Source organism: Vulpes lagopus, chromosome 12 (assembly GCF_018345385.1).
Source record: "Vulpes lagopus strain Blue_001 chromosome 12, ASM1834538v1, whole genome shotgun sequence".
Classification (NCBI taxonomy): domain Eukaryota; kingdom Metazoa; phylum Chordata; class Mammalia; order Carnivora; family Canidae; genus Vulpes; species Vulpes lagopus.
In genome coordinates this window covers 81,769,614-81,781,648 of record NC_054835.1, presented here as the reverse complement: position 1 = coordinate 81,781,648, position 12,035 = coordinate 81,769,614, and positions in this window count along the sequence as shown.

The window sequence follows — 12,035 nt, the reverse complement described above, 5'->3', positions numbered from 1 at the left end:
TAGCCTTTTCTTTTTTTTTTCTCTCATTTGTATTATTTTCTTTCTTCAGACCATTTTAGGTTTAATATATCCTTCTTCTGGTTTCCTAAAATGAAGCTGATATCTTTGATTTGAGACCTTTCTTCTTTGCTGATATAAGCATTTCCTAATATGAAATTTCCTTAAGCATTGCTTTATCTACATCCCACAAATTTAACATGTGTTGTGTTTTTATTTTCATTTAGTTCAAGATATTTTTTAACTTTTTCTTTGATTTATTCTTTAATAGGTGGGTAATTTAAAAGAATGTTATTTAATTTCTAATTTTTAGGAGATTTTTCATCTATCTTGCTATTATTTAATTTTAGCTTAATTTTTTTGTGGTTAGAGAAGACCATTTGTATGATATCAAATCTCATAAGATTAGTATATTGAGACTTTAAAAATTTTTTCATGATTGGGGCACCTAGGTGGCTCAGTTGCTTGGGTGTCTGACTCTTAATTTCAGCTCAGATTGTGACCTTGGGGTTGTGAGATTGAGCCCATGTCAGGCTCACACACTGGGCATAGAGCCTGCTTGGGATTCTCTCTCTCCCTGACTCTGCTCCATCCCCCACAAAAAAGGAAAACTTTTCATGATCTGTCTTGGTGACTGCTCCACATTCCTTTGAAAAGAATTTGTATTCTGATGTTTGATGGAGTTTTTTTATAAAGGTCCATTAGGTCAGATTGACTTATAGCATTGTCCAGAATGAATCTTTTTGATTGCATGAACTGCATGAATTTAGTCTGCTAAATTGGGCAAGGATGACTTGTAGTTACATCTTCTCTGGGGTTATTATTATTTTTTTAATTCTTTCTTCAGCATCAAGGTCTATTTTCTTGCAGTTCCTGGTAGTGATGGTGGATGAAATAGGGTATTTCTGGTTTATCTTATTTGAGGATGTAGTATATTGATAGCAAAAACAACTAGAGTGTTTTCTCTTCTACAACTTTACTACTCCAAATCTAGAAGACATTCATGTAGAATGAAAATTGACAATCAAGTTTTTGAGGTTTGCCAAATTCCCTTTGGGACAAATCATCCTCACCCTTTTACCCATACCTCTCTGAGTTCCCATTAGACAAACCACCACTGTTTGACTATCTAGTCAGCTATATTTTGGAAATAACAATCCTACGTAAGCAATTAATGATTAGAGTTGATGTGAAGAGGAAGTAAATTTCTATTTAATTAGCTTAGAACCCTTTTTTTTTAAAGTTTTTTTTTTTAAATTTTATTTATGATAGTCATACAGAGAGAAAGAGAGAGAGGCAGAGACACAGGCAGAGGGAGAAGCAGGCTCCATGCACCGGGAGCCTGATGTGGGATTCGATCCCGGGTCTCCAGGATCGCGCCCTGGGCCAAAGGCAGGCGCCAAACCGCTGCGCCACCCAGGGATCCCAGCTTAGAACCCTTAAACAACAGAAAAACTTACAAATAACCTAGTCAACTAAGTGTTTTATTTACAAAGAATGAAGTTATTTAAAATTCAAAATCACGGAATAAATTTAATTAGTAACTAAAACTAGATTAGAACCCTGATACACTGATTCCCAGTTTACTCTGTTACTTCCTCTGTCATGCTGCCACCTATTAAATTGCCCTGATAAAAAAATAGGAAAGTAACAAAGCAAGCAAATTAAAAAGATTTGATTAGTGAATGAAGTTTAAGGATTCCCTGAAAATTTTACTTTCTTCTTTTGTTTCTGTCCATTCATTGGTTCAGATTTATTTTTTCTTTATTTAAATTCAGTTTGCCAACATATAGTATAACACCCAGTGCTCATCACATCATGTGGCCTCCTTAATGCTCATCACCCAGTTACCCCTCCCCCACCCACTTCCTCTTCAGCAATCCTCCGTTTACTAGAGTTAACAGTCACCCATAGTTTGTTTTCCTCTCTAATTATTTTCCCATTTCGTACCCCCTCCTTCCCTTATGGCCCATTGCACTATTTCTTATATTCCACATATTAAGTAAAACCATACGATAATTGTCTTTCTCTGGAATGATTTATTTCACTCAGCATAATACCCTCCAGTTCCATCCATGCCGATGTATGTAGTAGGTATTCATCCTTCCTGATGGCTTCCTAATACTCCATTGTTTATATGTGTGTGTGTATGGAGATGGATATATATATCTCACATCTTGTTTATCCATTCATCTGTTGAAGGACATCAAGGCTCCTTCCACAGTTTGGCTATTGTAGACATTGCTGCTATGAACGTTGGGGTGCAAGTGCCCCTTCGTTTGACTACATTTGTATCTTTGGGATAAATACCCAGTAGTGCAATTGCTGGGTTTTAGGGTAGCTCTATTTTTAACTTTCTGAGGAACCTCCATACTGTTTTCCAGAGTGGTTGTACCAGCTTGCATTCCCATCAACAGTATACGAGGGTTCCCCTTTCTCTACAACCTTGCCAACATTTGTTGTTTCCTGTCTTGTTAATTTTAGCCATTCTCACTGGTGTGAGATGGTATCTCATTGTGGTTTGGATTTGTATTTCCCTGATGACAGGTAATGAGGAACATTTTTTCATGTGCCTGTTGGCCATGTGTAGGTCTTTGGAGAAATGTCTGTTCATGTCTTTTGCCTACTTATTGACTGGATTAGTTTGGTTTTTGGGTGTTGAGTTTGATAAGTTCTTTATAGATCTTGGCTACTAGCCCTTTATCTGATATGTCATTTACAGATATCTTCTCCTATTCTGTAGGTTGTCTTTTAGTTTTGTTAACTATTTCCTTTGCTGTGCAGAGGCTTTTTATCTTGATTAAGTCCCAATTGTTCGTTTTTTTTGCTTTTGTTTCCCTTATCTTTAGAGATGTGTCTTACAGGAAGTTGCTGTGGCCAAGGTAAAAAAAAGTGCTGCCTGTGTTCTGTTCTGTGATTTTGATGGATTCCTCTCACATTTAGATCTTTCATCCACTTTGAGTTTATCTTTGTGCATGGTGTCAGAGAATGGTCTAGTTTCATTCTTGGGCACATGGCTGTCCAATTTTCCCAATACCATTTATTGAAGAGACTGTCCTTTTTCCGTTGGATATTCTTTCCTACTTTGTCAAAGATGAGTTGACCTTAGGGTTGAGGGTTCATTTCTGGGTTCTCCATTCTGTTCCATTGATCTTTGTATCTGTTTTTGTGCCAGTACCATGTTGTCTTGATCATCACAGCTTTGTAATACAGCTTGAAGTCAGGCATTGTGATGCTCCCAAGCTTTGATTTTTCTTTTACAACATTCATCTGGCTATTTGGTTTCATGCAAATCTTAGGGTTATTTATTCCAACTCTGTGAAAAATGTCCATGGTATTTTGATAGGGATTGCATTGAATGTGTAGATTGTTCTGGGTGGCATAGCCATTTTCACAATATTTATTCTTCCAATGCATGAGCATGGAATGTTTTTCCATCTTTTTGTGTCTTCCTCAATTTGTTTTGTAGTTTTTAGAGTACAGATCCTTTACCTCTTTGGTTAGGTTTATTCTGAGGTCTCTTATGCTTTTGGTGCAGTTGTAAATGAGATTGATTCCTTAATTTCTCTTTCTTCAGTCTCATTTTAACATATAGAAATGCAGTTGATTTCTGTCCATTGATTTTGTATCCTGCCAAATTGCTATATGAGTTCTAGCAATTTTGTGATTGAGTGTTTTGTGTTCTCCACATAAAATATGTCATCTGTGAAGAGGGAGAGTTTGACTACTTCTTGCCAATTTGAATGCCTCTTATTTCTTATTGTTGTGTGATTGCTGAGGTTAGGACTTCTAGTACTATGTTGAACAAAAGTGATGAGAGGGCATCCTTGTCATTTCCTGACCTTATGGGAAAAGCTTTCAGTTTTTTCCTATTGAGAATGATATTTGCTGTAGGCTTTTTGTAGATAGCTTTTATGATATGGAGGTATGTTCCCTCTATCCTTACACTTTGAAGAGTTTTAATCAAGAAAGGATGCTATATTTGTCAGATGCTTTTTCTGCATCAATTGAGAGGATCATATGGTTCTTGTCTTTTCTTTTATTAATATGATCTGTCACATTGATTTGTGTGTGTTGAATCATGCTTGCATCCCAGGAATAAATCCCAGTTGGTCATGGTGAATAGTCCTCTTAATGCACTTTTGGATCCTATTGACTAGTATTTTGGTGAGAATTTTGGATCCATTTTCATCAGAGATAATGGTCTGTAATTCTCCTTTTTGATGAGGTCTTTGTCTGGTTTTGGGATCAAGGTAATGCCTTATAGAAAGAGTTTGGAAGTTTTCCTTCCATTTCTTTTTTAAATTATTTTTTAATTTAAATTAATTTTGCCAACATACAGTATTTCCTTCCATTTGTATCTTTTGAAACAGCGTCAGTAGGTTAGGCATTATTTCTTCTTTCAATGTTTGGTAGATTTCCCCTGGGAAGCCATCTGGCCCTGGACACTTGTTTCTTGGAGGTTTTTAATGACTGCTTCAGTTTCCTTGCTGGTTATTGGTCTGTTCAGGTTTTCTTTTTATTCCTGTTTCAATTTTGGAAGTTTATAAGTTTCCAGGAACACATCCATTTCTTTCAGATTGCCTAATTTGTTGGCATATAGTTACTCATAATACATTCTTAAAATAGTTTGTATTTTTTTGGTGTTGGTTGTGAGCTCTCCTCTTTCATTCATGATTTTACTAATTTGAGTCTTTTTTCTTTTTGATGAATATGTCTAGTGTTTTACCTATCTTATTAATTCTTTCAAAGAAACAGCTCCTGGTTTGGTTGTTCCTGTCTACTGTTCTTCTGGTTTCCATTTCATTGAGTTCTACTCTAATCTTTATTATTTTTTATCTCCTATTTGGTGTAGGCTTTATTTGCTCTTCTTTCTCTAGCTCTTTTAGGTGTAAGGTTAGCTTGTGTATTTGAGATTTTTCTAATTTTTTGAGAGAGTCTTGTATTGTAAAGTACTTCCCTCTTAGGACTGCCTTTGCTGTATCCCAAAGGTTTTGAACAGTTATACTTTCATTTTCATTAGTTTGCATGAATATTTTTAATTCTCTCTAATTTCTGGGTTGACCCATTCATTCTTCAGTAAGTTGCTCTTTAACCTCTATGTATTTGACTTCTTTCCAAATTTCTTCTTGTGATTGAATTCAAGTTTCAAAGCATTGTGGTCTGAAAATATGGAGGAAATGATCCCAATCTTTTGTATCAATTGAGACCTGATTTGTGACCCAGTTTGTGGTCTATTTTTTTAAAGATTTTATTTATTTATTCATGAGATAGAGAGGCAGAGACATAGGCAGAGAGAGAAGCAGGCTCCTCACAGGGAGCCCAATGCAGACTTAATCCCAGAACCCCAGGATCGGGCCATGAGCCTAAGACAGATGCTTAACCAGTAAGCCACCCAGGCATCCCAGCATGTGGTATATTCTGGAGAAAGTTCAATATGCAGTTGAGAAGAGTATGTATTCGGTTGCATTAGGATGGAATGTTCAGTATGTATCAGTGAAGTCCATCTAGTCCAGTGTGTCATTCAAAGCCCTTGTTTCTTTGTTGATTTTCTCTTTAGATGATCTGTCCCTTGCTAAGAGTGGAGTGTTGAAGTCTCCAACTATTAATATATTATTATTATTATTATTATCCATGTGTTTCTTTACTTTGGTTATTAATTGGTTGATATATTTGGCTGCTCCCCCATTAGGGGCATAAATATTCATAATTGTTAGATCTTCTTGTTGGATAGACCCTTTAAGTATGACATAGTGTCCCTCTTCATCTTTATTACAGTCTTTGGTTTCAAATTTAATTTATCTAATATGAGGATTGCTACCCCGGCTTTCTTTTGAGGTCCATCTGCATAGTAGATGGTTCTCTGTACCCTCATTTTCAGTCTGAAGGTAACTTTAGGTCTAAAATGAGTCTCTTGTAAACAGCAAATGGATGAGTCTTGCTTTTTTTATCCAGTCTGATACCTGTGTCTTTTGACTGGAGTATTTAGCCCATTCACATTCAGAGTAACTCTGAAAGATATGAATTTAATGCCATTGTATTTCTTGTATAGTCCCTGTTTCTGCAGATTTTCTCTGTTTCTGTGGAGTCTCTCCTCACTTACATGATCCCCCCCTTAATATTTCTTACAGGGCTGGTTTGGTGATCACATATTCTTTCAGTTTCTATCTTGGAAGCTCTTTATCTCTCCTTTTATTCTGAATGACAACATTGCTGGATAAAGTATTCTTGGCTGCATTTTTCTCTCATTTAGTACCCTGAATACATCATGCTAGCCCTTTCTTGTCTGCCAGGTCCCTGTAGATAGGTCTGCTGTTAATCTAGTATTTCTTCTCCTGTATGCTAAGAATCTCTTGTCTTGAACTGCTTTCTGATTTTCTCTTTATCTCTGATATTTACAAGCTTCACTATTATATGTCAGGATGTTGATCTGCTTTTGTTGACATTGGAAGGGCTCCTTGTTATCTCTTGGATATGAATGCCTCTTTCCTTCCTCAGATTAGGGAAGTTCTCAGCTATGATTTGATCAAATATACCTTCTTTTCCTCTCTCTCTATGCTCTCAGTAATTCCAATAATACAGATTTTTTTTTTTCAAACTATCACTTATTTCTTGGAGCCTTTCCTTGTGGGTTATTAGTTGTTTTTCTTTCTCTTTTCTCAGCTTCCTTTCTTAACTATGAGCTTGTCTTCAGTGTCACTTGTTCTTTCTTTTGCCTCATTTATCCTAGCTGTTAGAGCGTCCAGTTTAGACTGCATTTCAGTTAGAGTATTTTCAATTCAGCCTCATTAGTTCTCATTTCTACACTAAGAGATTCTGTAGTCCTTTAAGCTTTTTTCAAGCCCAACTAGTAACTGTATAATTGTAATCCTGAACTATATCTCTGACATTTTACTTAAATCCATATCTATGGGATATGTGGCAGAGAGTATTACCTCTGGTTCTTTCTTTTGTGGTGAAATTGTCCTTCTAGTCATTTTATTCAGTGCAGAATGGCTGTTTGAGTGAGCAGAATAAAAAATATCAACCATGACCCAAGCAAAATATACACTAGACAATTGTGAAGAGGTCAGGGACTAGAAAATAAAAGAAAAAAGACAAATTAAAAAAAAAAAACAAATAAAAAAAAGAGAAACAAACAAAAAAAAAGGGGCAAAAGGAGGAGAGGTGGAGAGAAAATATAATCTCACAGAGTGGACAAAACAAGGTTATCTACTTGTTCCTGAGTATATTTCAGTCTGTGTTAGAAGATACTAAATTCCAAAATTATAAAGAAAGCAAAAAAAAAATTTATATATGTACAAAACCAAAATTGAATATATTGAAAGGAAGCAAAAAATGAATAATACATCTGTAACATGTAATTATAAAATATGAAAGTTAAAAAAGAAAAGACTTAAAAAGGAGTTGATAAAATAAGAAACTAGTTGAGGTGGGGAAAAAAGAAAAATATAAATAGGAAAATTTTAAACTTAAAGATAAATGAATCATAAAAGAAAACCTCAAGTTCTGTATACTTTTCCCGTGGTCCTAGAGCTTTCCAGTCCTGTTTGGTCAGTAAACTTGCTGTTCCCCTATTCTTCCAGCTGTTCTTGGGGAGGGGCCTGCTGCACTGATTCCCAGGTGTCTGGGTGGAGTTTCACTGCGCCTTTCCAAGGCGGTGGGCTCAGTGTAAGCTTTTGTTCCCTGAAGGCTTTCTGTGCCTTTTTTGAGGGTGAAAAAAAATGGTTTCATCCTGATCCTTGGAGCTGAGAGATTATAGTATGTGCCAAACTCTACAAACTCCTGTGGAGCCCATTTAGATCCTTACTCTGGGGGAGGGAGGGGCACTGATTTGTGTAATTTGTAGTGTTCCAGCAGGGAGAGCCTTTGCCCGCTCTGCTCTTCCTGCTGGAAGCAGACGCTTGCCCCACTTCTGTCCATTGCAGGGCCCTGGCACAGAGAGCATTCACCCGGTGGAGTACACACCTGCTCCGCCTCTCCCAGATGAAAGCAGAGAGTTGCTGCGTTCCAGACGTTGTAGGGACCCAACACAGAGAGCAGTCAGTTGATCCAGCTGTGGTTTGTGGTTTATGGCAAAACAAGCTGAGCCTCCTCCAGGGCTCACTGACCTAATCCGTTTCCTGGCTCCAATGTTTAGGACTTTGGCAGCTCAGCACCCCTGTTCTTTCTGTGGCTCCGAGAATATTGAGACCCCACTATCCCACTTGTGATTGTGCCCTACTTCACCACTGAACACCTTTCAGGTAGGGAAGACTCTCATAAGAACAGATTTCTGAATGTTCTGATTTTGAGCTCCAGGGCTATATCATTTTCCCATAGCCAGTTTATAAAGTCTCACTCTTCCCACCATTTATCTCCCAATATATCCCCTCCATTTCTCTTCTCTGCACTCTTATCGTACAAGAAGTGGTCACTTTTCTATTTGTAGAGTTCCAGCCATTCTTTCCTTACATCTCAGGTTGAATTCCTAGGTGTTCAAGATGGTTTGATTGTTATCTAGATAAATTAGGGGGACCAGACGAAACAAGGACCCCTACTCTTCCGCCATTTTGCCCACAATCCACCACATTTCACTCTTTCACCATTAATTCAAATTTAAACATTATGATAAAAATAAAACCAACAACTAGTATTGGCTAATAATTGCTATTTAATACTTAAAATAATGTTCAAGTTTAATAGTTTAAGTAATTATGAGCAAAGCTTAATATGTTTTTTTAAGAACAATGGCCAGTTTTATTTATTTACTTTAAGCTAGTGATTTATCTTTCATTTAAGAAGGATCACTTCTAGCCAGGAGACTAGCTAATTGTTCAAAATCATAGCCATTAATAGAAGTGTTCAAAACCACAGTTGTTAAAGTAATCTTATCAATTAGAGAAATCTCCCAAAGCCGATTCAGTTTCCTCTTGTCCAGCGTTCCTTCCTTGTTTGAATACCACTATGTTTAATTTAGCTTTCAGTCACAGAGTTTGGCATGTGGCACTATATTTATACTGCTGCTTATGCCTAAGTTTGCAATGGAAAAACCAAAACAAAACTGTGTAGGCTCTCTATCCTGCACAGTAGACTTTGGAGAGTGAGTGTTCCTGGTATTCTTGGTCTCATGGTTCTGTGATCCCAGAGAGAAAAAGAGGCTCCTCAGAACCTTTTTGATATCACATTGGTGTGACATGGGGAGATTTCCAAGGTGGCTCTGGGAGCTTCACTGTACTTGGTATTTTAATGTATATAGAAAAGCCTTCACATTGGTGGACAGGTGGACAATATCAGTGTAGGGCTATTTCCCCCTCAGTTTTATCTAGCTTCTCCTGCCTAGTGCAAGGTTCAGCCTAAATATCACTTTTTAGAGAAGCCTTCTCTCATAGCTCCAGACTAGGTTAAGTTCACTGTTGCCAGGCTTTCATAGACTATCACAATGTAACTAAAACTTTGTATAATTCTTTGCTTCCTGGATGACTTCCTGACTGGATCACAAGCTCCAAAGGAGCAGGGCCATATCTGCCTGATTAACCTCTGTGTCTTTAGCACCTAGCAAAGTCTGGCAGGCAGCAGGTGAGCAGCCATCATCTAGTAGGTAAACTATGTGAGCTCTAGCCTTGCCCACTCTGGGCTAAGCTTTGGGAGCCTACATTTAGAGAAGAGCTAGAGTTTGTTTGCTTGTTTTAATTTTAGCACTACTGAGGCAAAATTGACGTATATAATTGTAAGAAATTTAAAGTGTACATCATGGTGATTTGGTACACCTATACAGTTTGAAAGAATTTCCCTCATGAAGTTAATTAATACATGCATCATCTCATATATTTATCTTTTTTTGTGCAATCATTTAGGATCTACTCTTTTAGCAAATTTTAATTATATAATATAGTGTTATCAACTAAATCACCATATTATATATTAGATCTTTAGACCTTAGAGCTTATTGTTGTAACTGAAAGTTTGTACTCTTTTACTGACCTCTCCCTATTTCCCCCACCAGCCTCTGGAAGCCACTTTTTCTACCCTCTATTTCTGAGTTTAACTATTTTTTTCTTTAGATTCCACATTAAGTGCTATTATGTAGTATTTGTCTTCCTTTAGCTTTCTTTCTTTCTTTCTTTCATTCAGATTTTATGTATTTATTTGAGAGAGAGAGAGCATGAACATGAGTAGGGGGCAGAGGTGGAGGGAGAGGGAGAAAGACTTCCCACTGAGCAGGGAACCCACAGCAGGGCTCGATCCAGGACCCTAAGATCATGATCTGAACTGAAGGCAGATGCTTAACTAACTGAGCCACCCAGGCACCCTTCTCTGGCTTATTTCACTTACCATAATGTTCTCCAAATTCATCTATGTTGTCACAAACGAAAGGATTTCCTCTTTTTAAATTGGGTAATATTCTTTTGTGTATGTGTGTACACACATTCTCTCTCTCTCTCTCTCTCTCTCTCTCTCTCTCTCTCTCTCACACACACACACACACACACACACACACACCCCTTATATTTCTTGCTTCATACATACATTGTCAGACAGGTTGTTTCTATTCCTTAGCTAATGTGAATAATGCTGCAGTGAACATGGGAGTGCAGATATCTCTTCACAATAATGGTTTTGATTCCTTTGGATATGTACCCAGAGGTGGGAATGCTAGATTGTATGGTAGTTATATTTTGAATATTTTGAGTACCTCCATACTTTTTTCCAGAGTGGCTATTCCAAATTACGTTCCCACCCTGTGCACTAGGGTTTCCTTTTCTCCATATCCTTGCCAACACTTGTTATCTCTTATCTCTTTGATGAAAACCTAATAAGGATAAGGTGATATCTCATTTTGGTTTAGATTTGCATTTCCCTGATGATTAGTGATGTAGAGTATCTTTTCATGTGTCTGTTGACCATTTGTATATCTTCTTTAGAAAAATACTCAATTCCTCTACCTATTTTTAAATTGGATTGTTTTCTGTTTGTTTTTTTTTGTTTTGTTTTTCTTTTTTGCTAGAGTTGTATGAGTTTCTTGTGTATGTTGGATATTAACCCCTTATCAAATATATGATTTTCAAATGTTTTTTCTCCTCTTTAGGTTGCCTTTTTATTTTGTGATTATTTATTTTGCTGAACAGAAGCTTTTTAGTTTGTTGTAGTCGTATTTATTTTTGCTAATAATATTTAAGGCTAGATTTTTCTTTGATAAACAGCTTTGAAAGTGTTCAACTCTTCCTAACTTTCTAGATACTTTATAAGTAATTTTGATTTTTTTTTTTGTCCCAGGGGTTGAGATATTTCTTAATTTCTAGTAGATCATGTTTGTTTGTTTGTTTGTTTTTCCCCTGGACTCTCTTGCTGTATTGGTTTACTTGCCCTGGCTTGGCATGGGAAGAGGCTCTTGGCTTTTACAGGATTAATTGGAGTCCAGGCACCATTTACAGCCAAAGACAACTAATTGTGAGACAAAGAAGCTGTTAGGATTGGAAGAGTATTTGAAAATTCTGCACTGAAAATGTTGAAATTGGAATCCGGGTCAAAATAGGTTTGATGGTTACAGTGCTAGGTCAGTCCCAGAGAAGAATGGACTCAGGTTTGCTTAGCCAAGATCTGGAGACGTGACAGCAAGGTAAGGAGGATAACCTTGCCAGTTCACACTCAAAGACTAGAAACTAGAATGAAAAGGAGAGGTAATCAACAGGGGAAAGGTTATTTTTCAAAAAACTAAATTCCCAACACGTTAATGGATTTTGTAGCTTGTGACCCATGCTCATTGGATGATTCATTAGTCTAGCTCAAATGTAACTCTTAACGCAGTGTTTTTCAAACTATGTTTTGTGGCACATTAGTGGTGAGTGACTAGCATTAAAATATTAAAAATGGTGTGTATATGATATGAGATGTATTTCATGGTGCATCAAAGATGAAACAGCAGAGTTTGAAGAAAATTATATGAATGTGAGAACAGAAAAGAGCATCATTTAAAAATTAGTATCTTTTCCCATATAACATATGATTTTAAACATATATAACTGTAACTAAATAAATAAGTAGAATGTGATCATCTA